Genomic DNA, 26,260 nt, shown 5'->3' on the forward strand with positions numbered 1-26,260 from the left:
GCTAGGCCTGGAGTCTATATTCATATGGGGATGCTGATGTTCAGATCAGTGGTTTACCTGCTGTGGCCATAACGCCAGCTCTGGGTTGATTCTTTTGTGATGCTATGGTAGATATTTCAGTACCAAATCCCTGTGTGGCAAACAAAATTGTTTTTCTTTGCACTCCCAGACAATCTATAAAAAAACAAACAAGCAAACAAACAAAAAACTTACAAAGTATCCTGTAATAAAGGAATTTCAGTTCATATTAGTTTTTCATAATGAAAAACAGAGAGTGGCTTCGGCTGAAGTAACAGCTATCTGTTTTCTGATCCTTCTGGAGGCTACACACCCTTGACCAGGGTCTGGCCAGGTTGCTGTCATGGCAGAGTTCTTTCCATGTCCAATAGATGGCCTCCTTCTTGCCATGTCCTTAAATGGAGGAAGTGAGCTCTCTAGTGTCATTTTTTATAAAGTTAGTGACCTTTCGAATGAGAACTTCATCTTCATAGTCTTCTTTACCCTCAGTTTTATCTGTAAAGGTCACTGTTAAGGTCAGATATCCAAATACAGTCAAACTGGGGGTTAGGGATTTCAACATGTGATGTTTGAGAGCGAAATAAGGGATTCTATATAGAGGGAAGATTCACTTCGTACAATGAAGAACCTGTTCATCATACATGGTGTATGATTTCTGAATTTTAAAATTTGACTTACTTAGAAAAGATAGATGATACCATAAAACTGTTCCATAAAACTTAATCTTGGTTCTTTGCTATTAATTTTAATTCGACTCCATTTCTTTTGGCAGGTCAAAGGAGAAAGTAGAAAGAAACAAGTCTAGAAATAAAATTGGAGCTGAGGGTTTCTATTATTTTCTCTCTCTTTTTTCCCCTTTAGTATATGAAATACATTTTTATAGAACTTGATGATATACAATTTCTATAAAATAAAGGTATGCATTTTAAGTATATAGTACAATGAGTGTGAATACTCTTGTAATGTGAACACTCATGTAATCACAAAATATTTTAGATATAGATTGTCCCTCAACAGTGATTTTCCCCATCACTCACCCAGATAAGTCCTGATTTGATTCCGTTTTCCTTTTTTAAGATTTTTTTAAAATTTTTTATTGGGAAGACAGATGTACATAGAGGAGGGGATAAAGAGGGGAAGATCTTCTGCCCATTGATTCACTCCCCAAGCAGCTGCAATGAGCCGAGCCAATCCGAAGCCAGGAGCCAGGAGCTTCCTTCTTGTCTCCCACGCGGGTGCAGGATCCCAAAGCTTTGGGCCATCCTCGACTGCTTTCCCAGGCCACAAGCAGGGAGCTCGATGGGAAGCGGGCCCCTGGGATTAGAACCGGCGCCCACATGGGATCCTGGAGCGTTCAAGTTGAGGACTTTATCCATTAGGCAACCAGGCCCCCTGATTTGATTTCTATCAATATAGATTAATCTGTAGTTTTACCCATTCTATATCTTCAAATAAATAGGATCATATAGTATATAATCTTGTAGTTTGGTTCTTGCTAAATATCTTTGAGTTCACCCTATCATAGAATATAAAGTAATATATTTTTAAAAGATATTCATGTATTTGAAAATTGAATTAAAATGTATGTGGGGGAAGTATTTTGTACCTGCTGACTCACTCCCAATACGGTTACAGCATCTTGGGCAGGGCCAGGCTGAAGCCAAGGGCCAGGATCTTTATCAGATTCTCCCACATGGGTGACCGATATCGAAGCACTCGGCCTGCTTCTACTAATGTTCCTAGGCTATTTGCAGAGAGCTGGATGTAAGTAGAACAGCAGGGGCAGGAACTGACACCAATATAGGATGCCCACGTCACAGATGATGACGTTGGCTGCTTTGTTACAAGGCAGGCCCTATTTTGTTTTACTTTTTAAGACATGTTTTGTTGCATTGCCTTAATACTTTACCCACTGGCCACCTGATGAACATTTGAGTAGTCTCTAGATTTTGGCTATTTGAATAAAGTTATTACAACTATTGAAGTATAAGAGTTTTTGTGAGACAGTCTTCATTTTTTGAGTAGACTCATAACGTAAGCTTGTGTGAGAAGCTGTCAAATATATCCTAAATGCAGTTGCTTATCATTTTACATTCCCACCAGTAGTAGAGAGGAATGCCATTTGCTCCATATCATCACCAGAGATTTGTATTGTTAAAATTTTCGTTTGGCTATTCTAGTGAGCTTGTAGATGATGCTTAGTGATGATTTTAACTTTGTATTCCTTGATGATTAGTAATGTTGATGATATTATTCTTTCTTTTTAAAAGATTTTATTTATTTTTATTATAAAGTCAGATTTACAGAGAGAAGGAGAGACAGAGACAGAAAGATCTTCTGTCTGCTGAGTCACTGCCCAAGTGGCCACCATGGCCACGGCTGAGCCAATCTGAAGCCAGGAACCTCTTCCAGGTCTCACATACAGGTTCAGGGTCCCAAGGTTATGGGCTTTCCCAGGCCACAAGCAGGGAGCTGGATGGGAAGTGGAGCAGCCAGATTTTAATTGGCTCCCACATAGGATCCCTGAACATGCAAGGCAAGGACTTTAGCCACTAGGCTACCATGCTGGGCCCGAATTTTATTCTTTATTAATGCTTTATTTAACTGGATATATCACTTAAATAGACCTAACTTTACTTTTTTATCTTTTACTTTTTCTTTTATCTTGGTTTTAGCATATTTTAGGCAGCACTTATAGTTTTGTTTCATGTGTAGTCTATGTAATATTTTAGCCCTACATTTTTTTTTTATTGTTAATTATTTTGCATTATGTGACAGTTTCATAGGCTCTGGGTATCCCCCCCTCCCTCCCCCTCCCCTCCCCCCGGTGGATTCCTCCACCTTGATGCAGTATTACAGTTCAAATTCAATCAAGATTCTTTCATTGCAAACATATACCAAGCATAGAGTCCAGCTACTTATTGTCCAGATTGGTTGAACAGTTTCTTGGGGAGACCTTTTCTGGTCTGAAGTTTGAGCTGGCAGAATATCATCACAGTCAATTAAGAGTCCCAATATAACATCAACAGCAATTTGCAATGTTATGGAGTTGACATGGTTTTGAGTAACCAGTGTATTAAAAAGAAAAAAAATAAATAAAAAAAAAAAAAAAAAAAAAAAAAAGGAAAACAAGTCCTAGCCACAACCTATGATTAGCTCATTGACATTTCAATTTAGTTCATATACAGGACCGGCTGCTCTATACCTTAAAATGGCCATAAGGCACCATTCAGCTGTTTCGTGTCCATTTCATCTTAGTATTTAGCCAGTTGTTGTGTTGAAGTAAAATTTTGCTGATCTTGGCAGATTTTAGGATAATCCCTACATTTTTACTCACTATTTTTTTAAAAATTTGAGCTTATTAGAAAGATTCTTCTTGTGCTACAAGTACCCTGGCAGTACTTCTTTATTTTCTACCTCACAGGTTTAGACAAGGAGAATGTCCCCCCTTAAAAAAAAATTTCACTGGAATGGAGAGCTTCTATGCTGGCCACTGGTTACTCCACAAATGGCCAAGGCAGCTGGAGCTGGGCTCTCTGAAGCCAGGAACAAGGAGTTTTTCTGGGTCTCTCATATCAGTTGCAGCAGCCCAACCACTGGAGCTACCCTTTGTTTCCTTTCCTAGTCACATTACCAAGGAGCTGGATTAGAAGTGGAGCAGCCCAAACTTAAACTGCATTTATGTGTGAAGTCACCACTGCAGCTGGTGGGTTTACCCACTGTGTCCCTATGCTGGCTCCCAGAATTTTCTTAAATGACTCTTTTCCCTGGTTGAATCAATGTAATAGGTGTTGGTGTTGTTTTTTTCCTTCTTGCTTTCTTTTTGTTTGTTTGTTTGTTTCTGCCTTACGAGTTTATGAACTTATATATGAAGTAGAGCATAATTTATCATAATTTTAATTTAACTATTCAACAAAAGCATCATGGAATGATTCCATGTCAGGAATATTTCCAGGTGATAAAAGGGTGAACAATGACAAAGCATACAGTTCTGCAGAAGCAGTGTAGATGCTCTCATATCATCTAGGTATTTCCCGTTAGTCTTCTAAGTTTTCAAAAATTGAAATCAATCTTTTAAATTTAGCTATTATTTATTATTTATCATTATTATTTACTTACTTGAGCTTATTGAGCCCTTTCAATATACAAAGACCCACAGGGAAGAAAAATGTAAGAATAAATTCAATAAATTTTCAGTTTTATGCTGCAATACTTATTAACCGAGTAAAAATTATGAACTAGAATTATCATCTCTAGTTGCCATGAGTGTGTTCATTTAGTGGAGGGGAGAAGAGACAGACATTGTTTCAACAATCAGATAGACCTGGAGTGAGAATTTGTGACAGAGTTGTATGAGACTGAGTAACAAGATGATACCACATATGATAGGTAATATTAGGAAAGTCCTTGTGGAGGAGCTAACATCTGAATAAATTAAATCAAAGAAGGGATTAAATGCATAAGAAGAGAGAGTAATCCTGATTCCCCAACCAGAGAAAGTAGTATATATATGAGAAGCTGACAACATTGATTTTGCTCTTTGCTGAGCTTTAATTTAGCTTCTGTGTCAAATTCTCCATTGAAGTCATTCCTGTGAAGATCAATTATGAGCTTTAGCTGCTACACTCTATGAGTGGATGCTTTTCATTCTTCATAGACTCTGGATTCTTTCCAATGCTTACTTTTCCTTCTATTATGAAATTTGTACCTTTGTTTTTAGATGCTACGAATGATCATATTTTTCCTGTCTACTCTTTCACTGCTTGACTTTCAGGTCTCCTTGGACTGTGGATGACATCAATGTCTTTAATGATCTGCCTGTCACTAGTGAGTCATTACACACGATGTCTGTCCACCAAGAAAGTATTTAACTATGCTTCTGGAGTTAAAATTGTTTAAATGCATTTCTGAGATTCAGAAGTAATAATACATCCATATTAAAATTAGGTAAAAACACTTCCTGTTCTAATAATTTGTATAGATTAATTTGTTTCCAATCTTAGCAAATCTTGCTAGTTAAAGATTTACTTATAGTGTACCCACTTACTGTTCTAGTTGCAATGGAGTAAGACACTAAGCTTTCTACTGTAACTATCCTTTAGAATTTAGCTCATGGGCACCTCTTTGCATGAAACCTTTCTTGAACCTTGGTGTTTCACCAACTACTTTCATTATGAGATCTTATAATACCATGTTTTATCCTTGAATATCTTATAATACATTGCAGTGATCCATCTAGTTGATTTTCTTCCTTTCTGGGTTACAACACCTGCCCTTTATCATGATCGGTGCAGAGTAGCTCTAACACACACACACACACACACACACACACACACACACTCACATATCTGTTCTAAATATTAATACTTTCAGGATTAGTAAATTTGCCTGATCATTTAGATTAATTTGTAATATTCAAAATAACGATGCTTTCATGATCACTTATAAACACATGTAGAGTAGTGTACAAATTTATCTGTTTAACCTTCATGCTCCTAGCTGAGGGTGAGTAGGAGATGGTCTGATTCCTGTTTCATCTTTCCTACTCTAACCAAGTGTCTATTGTGCAGATCTATTTAGTGCCACATTGCTTTTCACTTTGGTACCTTCGGTTGGTGACTACACCATTTAAAACAGAAAAAAATACAGTCTTTTGAAGTTTTGTCTAGCATTGTTAAGGACAAGAGGGCTGTCATATTATTTACAAAGAAATTAAATGTGATAGGCACATTGCTTTTGGCCATAAGTCCTATTGACCATGAGTCCCATGGCAACGAATCAATTATATATATATATATATATATATATATATATACAGAATCAACTTTATATATTGTGAAAATAGGAAAGAGCATTGTTATGTAATAGGTTGTTAAAATAATATCTAATTGATTATGTCAGTATATATTTTATAGAGGAGTTTCTGTGCATGTGTGATATTCTTTAGTGAAGGGTACAATTTTTTTTAAAGATTTATTTATTTTTATTGGAAAGGCAGATATACAGAGAGGAGGAGAGACAGAGAGGAAGATCTTCCGTCAGATGGTTCACTGCCCAAGTGACCACAACGGCTGGAGCTGAGCCAAACTGAAGCCAGAAGCCAGGAGCCAGGAGCTCTTCCAGGTCTCCCACGTGGGTGCAGGGTCCCACGGCTTTGGGCCGTCCTCGACTGCTTTCCCAGGCCACAAGCAGAGAGCTGGAGGGAAGCAGGGCTGCCAGGACTAGAACCGGCGACCATATGGGATCCCGGCATGCAAGGCAAGGACTTTATCCACTACGCTATCACACTGGGCCCCAAAGGGTACAATTTTAATATTTCATGCTAAAGGCCAGAGGATCCTCATAGAATATAAGAAGCAAAGATATGGAATTAGATAATTCCTGGATCTATATACAGTTTAGCACAAACATAAAATAAAGTTGAAAAGTTTATTTCCAAATAGTCTGTTGACTCACCCTGGAGAGAAAAAATTATGTTTTGTGTAATTCAGTAGTCAATTCTAGAGTTTTAAATAGTGTGATATCTTCTAACTTCCTAGTGAAATAGCTAAGACATACACGCACAAAATCCAGGAGCTGGCATTACAGCATGTAGGACTAAGTCATAGCTTGTGGAACTATCATCTCATTTAGGAGTACTGTTCCACTTATGATATAGCTTCCTGTTAGCGTACCTGGAGAATCAGTGGAAAATTACCCAAATTCTTGAATGCCTGTCATCCACATAGGAAATCTGATGGAGTTCCAGTTCCTTCTCTTCAAACTGGGCTAGCCTGAGCAACTGTGAGCCAATGGATGGGGGATTTCTTTGTCTCTCCCTCTCTCTCTCTGTCCTTCATTTTGAACAAAAACTTCAGAACAATTCAAAGTAGATCTGACAATGAAGACTGACAAAGTTCAGAGGGAATTTTCAGTACTATCCAGCTAATACAAACAATTGGCCCTTGGAAATAAGATCAGTTGATTCTTGCTCAGAAATGCAAGGTTTTAAATGAGAATATAAGTCAATTACTTTTTCTATGTCAATATGACTTTGGTGTCACTCAGGAAAAGGAAGACTTTTGTTTTCTTTACATACATTGATATGATGCAGTTTCAGAAAACTTATGGGTGAAAAGAAGGAGCTTTGGGGATTCCAGTGTTACAGTATGTCCTGTGCTGTTCATTTTTCTGCCCTCAGTAGTGGAAAATGTTCTTTAGGCCAGAAACATTAACAGTGGGGTTTTATAATTCAGACATGGGCAAGCAGAATCCCTCCAAAGCTTTTAGGGGACATTTTTATGGAAAAACAGCCATGTGGAAGAACTGTGGACTCAGGGATATGAAAAAGGTGGGCTCGGGGGAAATTGACTGTGGGAAGCAATGTCACCTCCTCCATCCTTACACTCCCAACCTCCATTTTTGTCGTCATTTTTTCATGAGTCCAATGTAAGAGAGTAGTTTGCTTTAGGGTAATTTATTTAATTGATTTGAGAATCAGAGAGAAAAATTTGTGCTTCACTTCCCAAATGAGTGCAGTGATCAAGGCTGAACCAGGCCAAAGATGGGAGTTGAGAACTCAGATCAAGTCTCCCCACGTGGATGAAAGAAATCCAATCACTTGCCACATCATCTGCTGCCCCCTAGATCTGCACCAGGAGTTGGAGTCAGAAGCCAAAGCAGATATCAAATGAGGAGATCTGATAAGGACACAGCCATCTCAACTGGCATGTAAACTGCTAACCAGGGCATACACACACTGTGGGAGTGTTTGTTACTTTTTTCTGGTCTTATTAGAGAACAACACAATAGGACAAACAATCATCTTTAACTCTGAAAAGACAGGTGAATACAGAGCGTCATGTTAAAGATCAGCTGAACAGCAGCAGAAGGAACTGGAGCTGTAAACTTACAAGAACAAAAAAATGGTATCATGATGAAGTTTTAGAGACTGAACATGGGCTACCTTGAAAGTGACAAATTCCTGGAGAACCCTCCTGTTATGGCTGTCACCTCTCTAGCTAGACCCAGCAGTGTCACCATGAACTCCTTAGGGTTCTGGCTCAGGAAGGAAAACCATACTCTTTATAAAATATTCCCCATTAAAGCCCACTCTACAGGCGGAAATACTGCCGGAGTCCTCTTATGTCACTTCACTTTAGTCTCTTTTTTACCCTCCTGCACTGCCACTGAGGGATGGAGGGGAAGCTGAGAAACATTGCACAGCACATAGCCAAGGGATACAGATTGCTAAGATAGAGACTTACTCACAAAACTGTGGAGCATTTCTCCTCCACTGTGCTTTGCCACTACACTAAAAGGCCTCCAACACAGCAACAAAGGATTAAAGAAGAAATTGCTATAATGTAAGAAATCTTCTATCTGGGGTGTTCTTAGATAGACACAAACACAACCAGGGATAGAAAAACAAGACACTACAGAAAGTTGAAGATTTTGCCACTTGTAGTTACAGAAAGCAGTAAACAGATCCAGCTCCTACTGGATTGATGTGATTCTTCATATTAAAGGTTAATTTATCTCAGTTCTTATGTGTGTAACTGTATGTGTATGAATGTTGTATGTGAACGTATGTTAATTGTAGGTTAGTGAATTGTACATAAATGCATGAGTAATAATTTTATATTATTCCACAGTATTACAAGACATTTCAAGAAAAAGTTTAGAGAGACACAATGGCCATCAGTATCAGTACCAACAGGAAAGATTTTGGAATTAGCATATGGGGAAGAATATAAAATAATAGTCATTAATATCTTAAGGCATCTTAGGAAAAAAAGTGAACAGTCTGCAAAATCAGAAACTGTTAGCTTGAGAGATGGATCTCTTTAAAAAAGGTAAATACTAAAAAGAAAAAAACACAGTAACAAAAATGAAGAATGTCTTTGATGGTTTCCTCAGTAGATTTGTTAGAACTGGACAAATAATTAGTGAGCTTGAATATATGTCAATAGAAATATTCCAGATTAAATACAAATAGAAAAAGAATGAATAAAACAGAACATCCAACAGCTATAGAACAGTTAATTAAGTTCTAATGTATTATTAACTATTACCAGAGAGAGAAAACAAATATAACAAAAAATCTGAATATATGATAGGTGAGATCTTTTCAGTATTGAAGACAAACTCTGAATCACACCTCCAGTTATCTCAGAGAACACAGAAAGTATTAAGAAATATAAATATCTCTGGGGTAGGTGATTGGTAATTTAGATGGTGCTTGGACTCGTGCGCACATACTGAAATGTCTGTGATTGAGCCCTGACTCTGCTCTTGACTCCAGATTCCTGCTAATGCAGAGTCTGGAAGGCAGTGGTGATGGCTCAAGTGATTGAACCTTTGCTACCCACATTGTCAACTTGGATTGATTTTTTTTGGTGTCCCGCCTTTGGCCTGATGAAGCCTCAGCTGGTGCAGGAATTTAGGGAGGATTAGGGTTAGGTGGATGAACCATATAAACCATTCACTGGAAGATCTATGTCTGCCTCTGTCCATCTGCATCTCTATTTCTGCCTTTTTTAAATAAAGTTTTATAGTATTTTTTTTTAGAATGAAACACCTTGAAAGAAGTATGTGTGGGGCTATACTCCAGTCCTGTCCAAGCCCCTAGTCCAGAAACAGTGCTGTTATCTCAGATTTCCAGGGTCACACAGAGATGACTCCATCCAGCCTATGCAACCTTCATATTCTGTGACATTTTAGATCATGTTGGTCTTAAAGGGGAGAATAAAGGAAAAGTAATGTGACACGCTTTTATTTTTCTTCCTTGATTGATAAAAAGGTAGTGACTGCAATACTTGTGCAGTTCTACTGTTTGGAATTACTGATATACTAGGATTTGTAAATCAGTCTGCATCATAAGTAATCACAAGAGGTTTGCTGTGATTCTCAGAGAAGTATAGTCAGTGAGCTCCCTAATGGCTTACATGTTTTTTTTCTCATGACATTCCTTGGGTTATTATTTCAGAGTGCCACCCACAACTTCTTCTGCTCTTTGTCTTGTCAAAAAGTGATGCTGAAAATATGAAAGGTTCCTAAGCACTTTTGTGGAAAAATAAGGCAAAATACAGTCTAGTTTTGTTTTCCATGTGACATACACAAAAAGAACACATCATGCCATGGTCCTTGCGCTTGCAACTTGACAGTGCATATTCTGCTACAGTAAATTTCATTATTATTATTATTATTATTATTATTATTATTATTATTTTATTTCAGAAAAAAATCTGCATATTTTCTACCCAACGTTACTAAGCAAAATGTTTTGAAGCTATGTTTTAAGGATTTAGAATATTTGTTGTTGTCAGACTAAATTTTGGTAAGCTGCTTGGTTAATCAGTCTGGAAGCATGTCAGGTCACTTATATATAGCTTGAGATTTGAGGAAGGTTACTTGTTCTCCAGCTGTTTCTTAATTTCTCACTGGAATTAAGAATAGTAAAGAACGCTTAAGATATGTCACATTTTTGTGATTTTCTGTGCATACCTTGCTAATACAAAGTAATCAGAAGACATTACTGAGTTCTCCTGAACTCCTCAGCTTTGTGGATTGCATGGAGAAATTCAGTGTTGCTTCTTCAGACTTCCTCATCCAGAGAAGGAGATACACCGAGGACACTTTCCTGGTCTATCTGATATAACCATTTTGCTGATGTTCTAAACCTGTGTATGTTTTAAAAATAGTGAAATGCTGTATGTTGCCGAAATTGTCCTTATTACTATGTAACAGCTTAATTCTACGTAACGATAGCCTGTCTCCTAGGAAGTCCAACAATAGTCAGGAGCATTTTGTCTTAGCCCCTCTCTTTTCGAGAAAATATAAACAAGCATGTAGCTGGAATGCTGAGTATTGCTGTTTATCCCAAATGTGTGCTCACAGGTTTCTATGGGCAGTTTTGTTTCAGTCCATTTCTGAGTTAAATGACCTACATCTACACTGTAAAATTCTTTAGGGTCTCAAGAGGGAAAACTGTTGTCTAAAAAAAATGTATTATTCAATTGGCGATTCTATGAGAATGCACCATAGCTATATAATTACAAGCCCTGAGAGAGGTTAAAAGGGAGTAGGGAGCTTTCTGTCTGCAGATAGCAGAAGCTTGCACCAGTAGGGAATTCATAATCTCAGCTGAAGCTGTGTTGGAATTAGAGGTTGTTAACGCCATTAGAATTCAGCATTACTTCTTTGTCTTCTGCCTGAGGCATGGAAATTGTAGTTTAAGAAATGTAGTATACCAACCCACGTGATTCTCTACATTGGCTGCTGATTTAATCATTATTTTATGAAACCTTGTCAGTGTTTTTGCTTACAAAGATTACAAAATTATCAGAAAGTGCCTGTCTTCATGCTAGTCAAGGAAAACCAGTCTCCAGCATTTAATATTATATTTGGCATTAATAAAAGTACATCAATTGGGCCTTTAGCCAAAACAGTTAAGACTTCCACAACCTACTCCAAGGTGCTAGATCCAATTCCAGGTTACAGTGCTTCATTTCATCTTCCCTATCATGAACATCTGAGAGGGGATACCTTAAGTAGTTGAGTCCCTATTACCCACAGGGGAAATTGAGTTCTCAGTTCCAAGCTCTGGCCTGTCCCAACCTTGGCTGTTGTCAGCATTTAAAGAATAACCTAGTGAGTGGGGAATCTCTTGTCTGTCTGTGTCTCTATTTCCTTGACTCTTGAATACATAAATTAGTCAGTCAATCAGTCACACAAAATAAGCCTTTGATGCACCACAAACTAAAACAAACAAAACTTTCAAAAAATAAAGTATTAGGACATGTCAGAATAGAAGTGCTAATGTGAAAATAAAAGCTGGCAGTTGCCAGCGTTGGGAAAAGCTAAGCATACAAAAATCTTATTAATGTAAGTAAGTGTTTAAAATGAATGAGTGAGAAAAAAGTGGCAATTTATTTCCTATAGAGGAATTCTGAAGAATATGTATTTCTGTCTTGCTCTACAGAAATCACAGTTCAATACCTAGATCCCCAGCTGTGGAATAGACTGTGACTGGAATCCATGTAATACAGTATAAGATAGCTGTAAATCAGAGAGAAAAAAAATTTGCACATACTACTTCAAACAAATAATGAAAGCTATCATCTGTATTACTATCATGCGAATACCAGGTTTGTGGAAATTTGTTATAGCTGCTATTGGAAAGAAAACAAGGTGTCATCCACTTTCTATTTTTGATAAATATACTGTAGTATTGTGAAATGTTAATAACATGGTGAAGAGGATTAAAATAATATATTTTCAGAGTTAATTTGAACAAATGGGAATTCATGATCCAGGTAACACCAAGCACAAGGGTTTTAGAGCTGCATTGAAGTGTGTTGAGGGGATAGACTTCAGAAGATGATGTGAAATCTAAGAAATTATGTGATTGCTAATTCTGAGGCTGCCAGTTGTGATCACATGAGCTTCAGTCTCATGTTTTTCTGCAGTAGAAACTCAGAAACTGAGAACCACCCCAATATAATGGCCTTCTTATCAAGAGCATTGGGACTCTGAAATAGATTTGCAAGTTTTATGTTAACCTAATGTCACTATAAAAAAATCTTTAACACAATTTAACTTAAGGAAGTCGTAGCTTTTGTTTATAGTTTGGTATAAGTCAGATGATATTTTGAATAATGTGATTGCTATGTTAAATATTTTACAAGTGAAAGCATAAATTTATAGAGAAAAAAAACCTTTCTTGTGGGAAACAATGATATGACTAGTTTAATTTAATGCAGAAATTCCTTGAATATAGATTTCATTTTAGGTGGCATTCTCTGTCTTGGTTTATATTGATTATGGTGAGTGGTGCCACACAATGCCATCAATGATATTTGCATGAAGTATCACTTGACCTTCAGTTGAATATAAATTTACACTTTCTTTCCCAACCAAAATTTAACTACTAATGCAAGTCAAATAGCTTTTCTCTTTTCTAATTTTTTTTAGTTTGTAGGGAAATCAATATAGATTACCCACATTTCTTTATTTTTAGCAACATGGAAAACAAGGTGGAAATGATCATCCAACAATGCTCACTGTAAATAAATATGTTGGCATTGTCAGCCAGTCTGAAGAATGTCTTGCCACAATCAGATTTCTCTAAAACGTATGAGTTCAAACATTAATGTGTTATTTTTTTAAAAGAAATAACTAGTATGGGGCCATTTTAGTTAGATGTAGCAACTAGTTTTTTTAAGAAACGGATTCATTCAATTTCTATATTGCCAAACCTTACTAAATGGGTCAAATACCTAAAGGAAATTTTTGCAGTATGTGTGTAACTATGGAACACCTCAGAAAACCTTGCAGCTATTTTTGAGATGTCATTGGTTCCTTATTGACTACATCACGAATCCTCTCTGGGTTCCTTGTGCTCTCAGCTCTGTTTATTGCTTTTATCTGGATGAATTATGAAAGACTTTATAGAATACAACATACCATGTTACCCATAGTGCAAAGAGTATAGTTACATAATCAATTTAAACCTACTAAAAATGGCTAAAAATGCCTATTCCAAACTTTGATATAAAAATTAAGGCAATTTAGACTATAAACTCTTTATGTTAGTAGATAGACCTTTCTTAAAAATATTAGGCAATTATAAAGTAATACTGTCATGGATGAAAACAAATAATACCAAGACTCATGCTTGTCCTAATTATTTCTAACATTATGATAGTTTAAGAAACTCAAGTTTTGTTTGAAAGCATGTCTCCATTTATTATTGATAGGAATGCTAATTATTAAATCCACTAAATGCTCTGCCTTGATAGAGATATATTTGATCAAATTGCCTCATTTCCAATTACAAAATCCCTGATTTAGCTTTTAGATTCTCAACTTGACTTCAAAAAGGAAATATTGGTAATAATATAGCTTACACTGAAAAGGAAAAGTCATGGTCTATCCTTTTAATAGTTAATCTTTGAAATCCAAATCATTAAAAAAAAACTACCCTAATAATATGAAACTTAATGAAACATGTACCGACAATATTTTTTCTTTTATTGTTGTACTCCTAGTGTCTACCCAGTGTTAATCAGCAGCATTTGTTGAGAACTCACCGTTTTCTGAGCACTCCTGTTGAGACTTGAGTGACAGCCAGCTGGCACGTGAGTATTCCAATAGTCTTGCCTTCCAGAGGTATAAGCTTTAGTACTTCTACAGTCTGTATTGTTCATGCATTGTTCATTCTAGTACCATCTTTACCTTTCTAAACCAAGATTTCTCAAGTACAGTAACATTGGTATTTTGGGTCAGGTATTGCTTGATTGTGCATTGTAGGCAATATAATGGTTATTTTTGGATGTGTCAACCTGACTAAGTCACAGTGCCAGCCTATCTGGTCAAATGTTATTCTGGGCGTTTTTCTTCTTCTTTTGTTTGTTTTTCATTATTTCTTTGTTCTTAATCACACACAAAAAATGGTGTTTGAATAAAATGATTGCTATAAGGTGGATAGACAAAACTAGATAGATGAAGAACTTAATGGAACAAAGTTGGACTCTTCCCAATCAAGAAGAAATCCTTCCAAGAGAATGCCTTTGGGTTTCAATTGCAGCTTTTTCCCGAGGTTACAGATTTGCCAACCCTCTACAATATCATGAGTCAATCCCTTAAATAAATGTCTTTATCTGTGTGTTTATCTGTACACAATCTTGTGGGTTCTGTTTTTTTTTTTTTTTTAATGTTTTGGAGGATCCTGACAAATTAAAAATTTGTTACCAAAGTGGAGAACTGCTATAGCAAAGACTTCAAAATGCCAAAGTGACTTTGGATGAATTGACTGGTAGAGGATAGACAAGCTTTGAGGTAGATGTTCGAAAAAGCCTAGATTGCTTTAAAGAAATTTTCGGCAGAAATCTGAACATTGAAACTGCTTCTAATGAGGTCTCATGAGAAACATGGTATTAGTTAATGGAGGACACATGATTCTTGTTAGGAAGTGGTACGTAGCTTGGCTATAATGTATTCTTTTGTTTGAGGAAGGTTAAGTGATTAACTTGGAAGACCAGCTGAGAATAGTTCAGTGTTAATAGTGTATCTTGGATCTTCTTTACTGTTTATTGAAAAATGTGAGGAAAAGGAAATAGATCAAAATATGTTTTTAGCCAAAAGGAACCATCGCTTGAATATATGGGATACTCTCAGGCTGTCAATATTTTAAACAATGAGAAAATGTGTGCTGGAGAGAACGTCAAGGATGTAGCCAGATAATCAGTCCATAAAGAGATTACAGTTGTAACCTGTGAATTTAATCATATTAGCAGAATCAAAACCAGAGATGTGGTTGAACCAGCAGAAACATGGCCAGCTGGGACTAAAGGGGACAAAGAGGAAACAGAATAAGTGAAAACAGACTGTCAAACATCTAAGATTCTCCAGGGTTGGTCAATAAAACCCAGCTGCAAACTTGTGATATCACTCACGAAAAGGAAGGAATAACCACAGTGCTTAGTTATAAATCTGCAGGGAAACCACTCCCAACACATACTGAGAACTGAGGTTGACTCTTCCTTGGGTTTAGCAGAGGAGGCTCTCATTTTAGGGCCTGAGGGGCCATGTTGCTTCTCAGGACTACAGGGACAGCACAGCTATTCTACTCGGTCTGGAGGACAGACCATGATGATTTCTTTTTGATTAAGAGGCTTCCAGTTTAAGTAGTCTTCCCTGCCAAATTTTGAATTGATTTGGATTCCTGACTTTCAGACTTTTCCCTTTCAGAATGGAAATCTCTATCTTTTGTCTGTGTCTCAATTATAATTTGGAGGCGAGTGATTTGTCCGGCTTCCCAGATATGTGGGCAGGAATTTTTGTCCCTGGATGAATTATACATTGTCTTATCCACATTTGATTTAAATGAGAGGTAGATGAGATTTTGGACTTAGAATTGATGCTGATGTTGGAATGGATTAAAATTTAGGTGATTAGGAAAGGAATGAGTCAAGGGTCTCAGAAAGTGGGATCTTTTGCATTGAATTTTGCTCCTCTAATTCCTTGTGTTGAAGTCCTAACCCTCAGTACTTCAGATTAGAGCCTTTACAAATTTAGTTATCTTAAAATGAAACTGTTAAGGTAGACTCTAATCCAATCTGGCTGGTGTTCCTCTCATATGACTAAAACACCCAGACACACTGGGTGCATGTGTGTGTGTATAGACAAAAGACTTTGTAACCAATACAGACAGGAGGGCAGAGGGAGCCACAAAAAAGCCAAACCCAATTTTCACCTAGGTCTTGCACTTCTAAGCTATATGATTGTGATAAACCAAATTTCTATTGCATGAACCATACATCTGCTTTACTCTATCTCCTGTCTGTTCGTTTCCTTTGCAAATGCCCCAATATCTAGACCTTGGGTAAGAGTCAAAACCTGGAGACCAATCAGAGTCTCCCACAGGAGTAACGGGAACCCCACTCCCTGGGTATCATCACTTCCAGGGTCTGCATCAACAGAAAACTGGAGTCAGGAGCTCGAGGCTGGCATCAAATGAGGCATTGCGGTATGGAACGCAGGTGCCTTGAGTGCTAGACCAATGGCCATTCTCTCACTGCTTATCATGACATTCAGATATTTAAATATCTAATCTGCCTTGTGTCCTTTATATGTGATTCTAGCTTCAGTGTTTCCATTCTTCTCGGTTTCTAAGCTCAGTAGTACATTCTAGCATACTTAGCTGAAATCTTACACTGATTTCTATTTATGTTCCCCCCCAGTTTTTTAAAATTACAGTTTGTGTTAGTGCCTGCCATTTTGCTAGGACATCATACTCATTCTTTTAATTCTTCTAGAAAGTTTTCAGAATATACGCTATCTTCGTATTTTGTCAGTGGAGAAACTAAGGCACAATGAAGGAATAGCATCACCAAACTGCAGGAAATGTATGCAAAACCTGAGTGTTAGAACTGGCAAACGAATGTTTTGTTGTCCTAATAGGCAGTTTCCTTGTCTTCATGTAACTTAAAATTAGGAAAATAAATGTTAGAATGTATGTTAAGACATTGCAGAATTTTGGCCAACATTTTAGTGTAAAATGTTTCATTATTGTATGGAGATGAATTATTTCTATGGTGTAAGATTGTACATTGAATGATTTGTCTACAGGAGTGAAGTTTGGAATAATTTGAGCTCTCCGAAGCATTACCCAAGTCACTAAGCCCTCTCACACCTCTTGTCAAAAATAAGAAAGGAAAAATGCGTTTTCCAAGTGTTTTAGCATGTACAGACAGTGGATGCCAGCCACTGAAGTAACTTCTTCAGAAAAACTTGCTACCAGAAGCTTTCTGATAAAACAAGTATAATCAGAAAGAGAAGACCATGACAGCAGTTGTCCCTTATTTTAGGAGGACAATTTATTAGATCTGTAGGAAAACAACTGGTTAAAGAGAGGACATTGGGAAGCCTTGCCAGTGTGGAGCTAGTTACAATCCTGTCTAGAAGGCTCCAGGAGTAGTTGATATGGAAATAAACAAGCCAGAAACTCCCTAATCTTCAAGTAAGGATAACAGATCAAAAAGAGATGCTTCCTCCCCCAAACAAGGGAACAGGAACTAACAGACCAAGGAAAGGCACCTGCTAGAGGAACAAATTGCTTACTAGTAAACTCCCTCTTGCTGTTCATCTGTAAATTCCTCAAGCCCTCCTCCCTTAGACCTATCTAACCATTTGTCTTTAAAAGGTCTGATGCCATTAATAAACTTCAGCTATTGACCATCAGTCAGTAGTCCAGGTGTGTGATTATCGGCTTTGTGCACCAAGTCCATCGCTGCCAGACAGTGAACACCTTATTTCATTCTTTTTTTCCCCAGATTACAATTACCCATATTCTGAATGTAGAAAATTCCAAAAATAGTATGTTTTCACTAGCTTTTATTGTAGTTTAATTATTAGAATTATTCTGGTTTATTATTATTGTTAATCTCTTAATGTTCCTAGTGTATATACTAAACTTTACAAACGTGTGCACAGGAAAACAAATAGTGTACACACAGAGAACTCACTGGTATCTGGTTTTAGGCATCCACTAGAAGTCTTGAAGTATATTCTTCATGGGTAAGAGTTGGGGGGACTACTGTGTCATAACTGAAGTAGTGAATCTTACTATGGCCTTCCTTGTTCTCAAGGCCAATGTCAGTTTTTGCACTCAGTTTCCAGACCCAAAAAGCTTTATTCTTGCTTTTTTTCCCCTTTTATTCACCAACAGTGATTTTACTTAAGGACAATTTTATAAGCATTGAGCTATAGCAAGTATTTTAACCACATTTTACTCCCCACAAGGCATTATATTCATCTAAGGGGAGAAAATAGAATCACTGCAGCTCACTAGCATTTTAGAAGCTTGGTTTTCTGCAACTTTTAAGGAATTTTTGACTTCGATCTCTTTTCTCCCTATTTCTCTTGCAGACTTGTGCATTGTTATAGAAAACGGGAAACACAGATCTCACAATTTCCCATTTCTTAGTATTCCTGAGTCAAGGGAGCCAAAGAATAAATTTGCTACTAGATTGTGTGGGGGATGAAATGGGACTTGGGCATATGATAATATTTTTGTTTTATTAGTTAAGAACTGAAGATAATGTGAAATTCCTTTTGAGGCATATCTGAAGAAATATGCCTTATATTAATAACAAGAAATAATCCAAAGCAAGCTTTTATACTCTTATAAATATCATATTCAATAATTTGTATTAATAGGCAATTTCAGTTGTTTTTAAGAATAGAAGTTGGCTCATGAGGGAAAGTACAAAGAGAAGAGAGGGTCAATTCTCAAGTCATGAATAGTGACAAGTGCAATTATATGGAGAAAGGAAATCAATCCCTCCAAACGAGAAAGGGCAAAGGAAGAGTCGAAGTAAATGAATCATTACCCACAAGAATTCAATTTCTCTACATCGTGTGCTAGAATCTGAATAGGCTTCAGTGCACTATAGACAATGAAATATTATCAATGGTTTCTAACCAACTTCGGAGGCAATAGCCTGTTTCCTCCAGAGTATGCATTTATTTTGCTGGGAGGGAGAAGTTTGGTTCCAGGAGAATCTCTCCATAATTTTACCTCTTCTCTCTTTTTCAAGTTCTATCACTATAGGACTGATTAGGGTTCAAATGGGTCTGTACATTTATTTGGGTATATCAGAGCCAGGCTCTAATGGACTGTATTACCTAGGATGACAGGTTTCTCTTTCTTGGGTGCCCCTTTTCTGATGCAAATTCTGGGGCATGCATTATGCCACAGCAAGTTATATCCACATTCCTAATGGGAGGGCTGAGAAATCAAGTTCCACTTCTTCTATTTCAGCTTCTTGCATATGCAAGTTGGCAGATAACAGGTTAGGGTTTTGTTCATTTGCAATTCTCAAGGTGTGGGTTGCTTAGCTGATTTTAGGCCCTTTGGAGCAGGGTTTGCAGGGTAATTATATTTATGGAATTTAAGTTGAATGAGAGAAAATAGTGTAATTATTATAGACAGGATGTTGATGAATCATGTTGAAATGTCTAGTTGTGGCATTTCATTATGGAGAGGCTTGGAGTCTCAATCTTTAACTTAAAAGATTAATGCTACTAGCTTCATAATGTGCTTATAGCATGGATAATAATCAGGTTTCGGAGTGTTTTAGGGGTACAAGTTCAAGAATAATGGGTAGGAAGCTGTGGTTTGATCTACAGATTTCTGAACACTGGCAGTAGAATAGGCCAGGGAGAGTAGATAGATTTCTGAACATTGGCAGTAGAATAGGCCAGGGAGAGTAGATATAAGTGTTGCTGGTTCAATCATCCTGAGATGGCATCTGTTTTTAAGCCTAAAGATGGGATAGATCATGAGTTTAAGACATCTTATGATGAAATTAGTATGCGCTCAGGTAGTTCTCTGAGAAGAACTACACTGTTGTCTATTTCTAACAATCATAATTCCCCTGGTTTTAGTATTTGCTGCCACCCATGTGGGAAAATTAGAGGTTTTCTGCATCCCTGGCTTCAGCTTTGCCAGCCTTGACTGTGGCAGGCTTTGGGTGAATATAGAAATGGATGCAAAAAAATTCCTTTTTTCTGTCTCTGTCTCCCCCCACTCCTTCATTGCCTTTCAAATAAATAAACAAAATTTAATGAATACAAATGTTACAATTTTGCACTATTAGTTTTAAGGAATTAGAATGGGGCTGGTGTGGGAGTGCAGGAATTGAGTAGATCTGATGATCCAGAAACATCACTTAAACTAAAATTTAGAAATTTTGAAAAATTGAATAGAATTCAAAGATTTGTGTTTTGTGATGCATCTTGTGGTACCTATGTAAAGAACCACAATTGCCACCTTCTCAAGTTATTTTATATTGTGTGTGGCTTGAGTTTGGCAGAGAGGCTGGTATTTGGTCTCTTAGGTTCTTCTGCAATCTTGAGCTGGCTCTTTGCCCTCTGAGATGGCTAATGCCATTATGCATGTGTTCTCACTTAAGTACTTGATGAGATTCCATTTGCTTGGAAGGGTTTATATTCCTTAGAGTGATGAAGTGTGCTCTCTAACAAATGGTTTGCTTACTTTAGGATTGTACCCATTGTCACAATCATGGTGTGAGAGGGAAATATAGAACTTAAATGAGAGTATCCTGTCTAAACAACAGCAAATAACTCAGCCAGGAATAAAATGACCCATAGCCCCAGGGATAGGAAGCCATCCCCCATAAATCCTTCAGTGATGAAGTGAATGATACTACTAAGAGCTAAAAGAGTTAAGAGAGCGAGATAATAGCAGTATGGAACTTTTTTTTTTTTAAGAAAGAAGCTAGAAAATTAGGTTCTGTTAGTTTCTGTAACATGTGGATGACGTTTATCTTAGAGAAAGGTTTTCCTGCTCTGAGCTGAAGAACATAAGCTGTTTGACACTTGGCACTACCATCAGTGGAGGACAGGGAGGGCTCTAAGGGTTAAACACAAAGGCAAATGATATTTTCTCCTCTTTATTCTACCCTCTTCAGTTTCCCATATTCCATCCAAATACTGTCCCATTAAGGGTTTAATCAACTTTTAAAACTAAAAAGGTGAGAGAGGAGAGTTAGATGGTTTCTAAGTGGAGAAAGAGAATGTTTCCCTCCTCCGAATATACTTCTCCAAAGCAATTTCTAAAAAAAATGAATAAGATTATAAGCTACTGCATTTTGACATAGTTTTAGTTTTAAAAATTTACTTATTTGTGAAAGAATCACAAAGAGGGAGACACACAAAGACACCCAGGAAGAGAGAGAAGGATAGATTTTCCTTTTGCTGGCTTACTCCTCAACTGGCCACAACTGCCAGGGCTATGAGGAGCCAAAGCTAAGAGTCTCAAAGTCCATCCTGGTTTCCCATGTGATTAGCAGCAGCAGGAGTACTGAGACTTTCTTTCTTTGCTTTCCTGAGGATGTTAGCCTGGAGCCAAATTGCTAGTGGAACAGCTGGAATTTGAACTGTCATTCATATGAGATGCTGGCATCACAGTTGGCAGTTTATCTCATTGTGCTGTGACATGGGTCCCCATAATGATATTCTTACTAGAAAAGTCAGGGGGCTACTGAATAATTTTCACGAAGTGCATTGATACTCAGTAATCTTGTTTAGGGCATCACTCACTGACAAAAGAACACACACTTTATACTAAAGGGATCTTACCTGCAAATGAAGTAGTATTTAGGCATAAATTTTTGTCCTAAGAGTTTCCTTTTCATATATACTTTTTCCCCTTTATTTCTTCTGAAACAAACAGAAGACCTGGATAGCACTGTCTGCATCGTTGAGAAAATACTGGGAAAGAAGGAATGGAAAACTGACAAATTTTGAATATTTCAGTTTGCTATTTTGTTGGTAATTATGATATTGCCTGGGTGTGATGAGCATCTGAGCTCTGGGCTGAAAACCTGTCAGAAGTAATCACTCTCCAAATTCTACTGGGCTCAAAAGCGCCCACCTTAAATAAGATTGGTTGTCTCTAAGGGAGGAATCCAAATAAGGAACAAAGCAACAAAAGGAAGATAGAAGGGACCGCAAGGTTAACTTTGTTGACTTCTTGCTTTTGTCCATAGCAATGAATGAATATTTATTGGTTACTTATAATAAACAGCAATAGTTATCAATTTAGATGTGGTCCTATCTGATAATAAGAGGGACTGTTATGCTCATGGACACAGTATTTGGTCTTGGTGGCAATTGGGAAAGAGGCAGTGATGGAGAATGGGGAGAAAGAGGAAGATGGAGCGAGGCACCATGAAGTAGTGATACAGAATGTTGGTAGCCAAGGAGAGTGATTCAGGGGAGTCTGTGAACATCTCACCTATTCAACTTGGAATAGATACTTGAATGAGTGATAAGAGCAGGTTGTCATAGGAGACCTTGCTTTAGTTTATCCAGTCGGCTTTATTCTGTTTTTTCACAGTGGGTTTAAATCTTAGAAATTACTGGATTAGATAACATCGAAAAGTCCTTATGTGTCATGATAGTTGCAGATATCTGTAGCCTGTGCTCTTTTTTGGATGGTAGAGATAGCAACCAAAAAAAAAAAAGTTTATATTTTTACTGTCAAGAATAACCACGACTTTGTTAAAAACTCATCATACTCCAGATACTAACCTTTATTTCATTTAATTCTCACAAGAATTCAGCATGTTACAGCCTAATGGTAATTCTTAAGTATTCTGCATTTCTCTATCAAGTAATTTTTGGCATATAGCGTTTCTGTGGTGGGAAATACCATTACAGAGACAGCAGCTGTTTGTCTCTATCCACTGTTCAATTGATCTATGAATCTGTGTCTTTGGATCTTCATCTCTTCATTGTCATCATCATTATCTATCAATTACTTACATATCTTTTCTATCTTTTAAAATAAAAATTGTGAAATGATATTTACCTTTCTGTAATGTATTCAGATGCTTTCTATTACTTTCTATTAATTTTCAATTAATGTTGGTCATTAGTACCTAAGTTGATTTACCAATTCATTTTTAAAGTCACTAGCATATATAAGGATATTTTTAAAGCTTTTGTGGAAAGCAGAAATAAAAGATAGTATTAATTAGGCATATTTTTTAAAATCCATGATTTTTACATACATTTTCATGGACTTTTTGAAATCCTTTGTAATACATAGACCTCAAAAACTTTTGAACCAAAATGTACTTGTATCTTAATTCTACTTCCCATAGGCATTTTGGTAGTAGTTAAAGGTCTGCATTTTGGTCCAGGCAGGTGTAGGCTTGTATCTTGGCTTAGCTTTGAATCAGCTGCCTGTAAGTTATTTTACGTTTGCCCAGGATCTGAATATGTCTCCTCAAATTTTTGTGTTGCTAACTTAATTTCCAATGTAACAATGTTGACAGTTGATGTCCAGTGTGGAGAGTTTGCCTCATAAATGGGGTAGTATTACCCTAAATTGGGACTTCAGGCATTGGTTCACTGCTTCCCGCCTTCTGTCATTTGAGAGCATTGTATTGCTCATTTTCAGAGGATGTAGTAAGGAGGTTTCATTGTGATACCAAACATCAAAACTGCGGGCATCTTGATCTTGGAGTTGCCAATCCCCAGAAATGTGAAAAAAAAAATTTCTGTCTGGGAACTTTCCCTTCTCTAGTATTCTAACAGCATAACATAGACTGTACCACATTTCCAAGCCTCCATTTTTATTGTCTATTACATGAATTAATAAAAGTAATTACCTCAGGAATTTCAATGGAGAAACAAATGAGCATGATATATGTAAGACATTTAGCATAGTGAATGGAATGTGAAGTGCTCAGTGAATATTTTCTTGATGTACTCAGGTTAGTATCATGAAATGCCACAGGCTAGCTATCCTACAATATGGGAATTTTTGTCTTGTACCCATCTGGAAGCTGAAGTGTGAAATGATGGTCCCGTATGGTGACCTTCTGGCTTGTAGGGAGCTGTCCTCTTGAAACTACATGGTAGACAAGGAGGAAGAGCACTCTCTGTGCCATCTCCTTTCCCAAGGCTTTAGGACCATCATGAGGACTCTATCCTCAATTCCTCATCTAACCCTGATTCCTTTACAAAGATGCCATTGCTAAATATGACCACATTAGCAGCTTGTATTTTAACAGATGCATTTTTGGGGGAATAAAATCCCACCTATAATGCTAATGTTTATTACTTAATTTTTTCTTCTCTTTAAATTTTTATATACATGTATCATTTTTCTAATTATTTTTATTTACCTATCATTAAGAAATAATTCTGAAAATAATAGCAAGCATCTCATAAATCTGGCCACCTAGTTATTTGCTTGATTTAGGACAAAGTTCCATTTCTTCAAAATGTATTTTGATATAGTGAAATGAAAGATTTCCTCTGAGTGTGAGGTGGGCAGAATCAGGCTGGACTGCAACACCCATTGGTTCGTGTGGAAGACAGGGCTGGAAACAGAACCGACCCAGCAATTGCAATCACCAGCTGACTGGGGGCAACGGACTATGCCAGGCCCTGTACTGGCAAGTACACACAAGAATCTGGTTTGGAATCATCTCAGAATAAGTTTCTTAGGGGATCACCCCAATCGAACTGCCAGACTCAGAACCCTAACCATGAAGAGAAGTGCAGGTTCCATGGTCTGCCATGGAGTGCAGGTGTCAGAGCCGAGCCTCCTTGGAGGCTTAGACGGAGCAGTGGACAGCACAATCAAGTCCACATGGAGGATATGGCAGTCTATTGGAACCTGCAGAGGACACCTGGCACCACAACAGAGAACAGAACAAATCAATCAACTACCCCAGCCATATGTTGGCAGTGAAAAACTGGGCAAACTCTAAGGTGAACTTTGTCAATCAGTGGATTCTGCAGCGACCTCATTGTGCTTGGAATAGAAAGATTGGCAGTAATTCATAACTGTTGAACTATCAAAACCACTTGAGCAGGACCCTTGGAGCATGCCCCACATTGGAGACCTGGGATGGGTGGGAGGCTGGGTGGGGCTTCTCCCTTTATCTCCTTCTTAACTCCAGATACAGAGAAAAAATTATGGAAATAATAGTCTTACCCACTTTCCTGTAGCCCTTGACCCTTTGCGCCCTAATCAACTATGTAAAGATTGTCAAAAATAAAGAAAAAAAAAGATTCCCAAAGAAAACAGTTTGATCTGATATAAATAATCTAGCCATAAGGAGGTTTATTGTAGATTTTATATTTTATCATGAATAACACAATAACTACAGGACCTAATATGACTAGTACAAATGACAGCATCTGAAAAAAACAAACATGGTTTGTTTTCCAATAGTCTCCCCAAATGCCTAAAATTTTATCCTATGCAATTTCTGAATCTTCAAATCACACAATAATTGCCATATTTAAATATTGACAATTAATTAATCTTGTAAATGATATTGGTGGGGAGGTTTAAGTCACTGAAAGAACAATTTCCAATTCCCTTTGAATAGACAAGCATTTTGGAAAACTGAATGCACTGACTTTTAATGAAAATTTTATTAATATATGTTTTGTAAACACTTTTTATGTTTGATAGTTTGTTTCTTTGACTTATTTTTTTTTTAGGGATTTTGTTTTATTTTTATTAGAAAGTCAGATGTGCAGAGAGGAGGAGAGACAGAGAAGAAGATCTTCTGTCCATTGATTCACTCCCCAAGCAGCTAAATCAGGCAGGAGCTGAGCCAGTCCAAAGCCAGGATCCCGGAGGCTCTTCTGGGTCTCCCACGCAGGTGCTGTGTCCCAGGGCTTTGGGCTGTTGTCTACTGCTTTCCCAGGCCACAAGCATGGAGCTGGCTGGGAAGCAGGGCTGCCGGGATTAGAAATGGCTCCCGTATAGGATTTTGGCATGTGCAAGATGAGGACTTTAGCTGCTAGGCTACTGTGCTGGGTCCCACTTTGACTTACATTGTGTTTGCAAAAACTAAGCACATCACAAAAGAAATATCAATGAATCAATAAAATTGTGTATTAAATATAAAGATATAAGGGCCTGATTCCTGTTTTAATTATTTTAAAATGTAATGGCTAAAAAGTAGGAGAGATTTTATAATGTAGGCAATGCATAACCTTTGTTCCCATATTTCCAATGCATATTTGTGTCCTCACCTGAATTTTGTAAGTGATACATAGGATGCTATATTTCTTGTAACATATTGGCTTAATATTCCTACTGAAAAAAGGAAGCTGATTTCAGTAAGATGTTCTGTAGTAAATTCTATTTGCCAATTCTTTCTCTAAAATGACTCTTAGCTGTGGGGTAAAAATTACA

Source organism: Ochotona princeps, chromosome 11 (genome assembly GCF_030435755.1).
Source record: "Ochotona princeps isolate mOchPri1 chromosome 11, mOchPri1.hap1, whole genome shotgun sequence".
Classification (NCBI taxonomy): Eukaryota; Metazoa; Chordata; class Mammalia; order Lagomorpha; family Ochotonidae; genus Ochotona; species Ochotona princeps.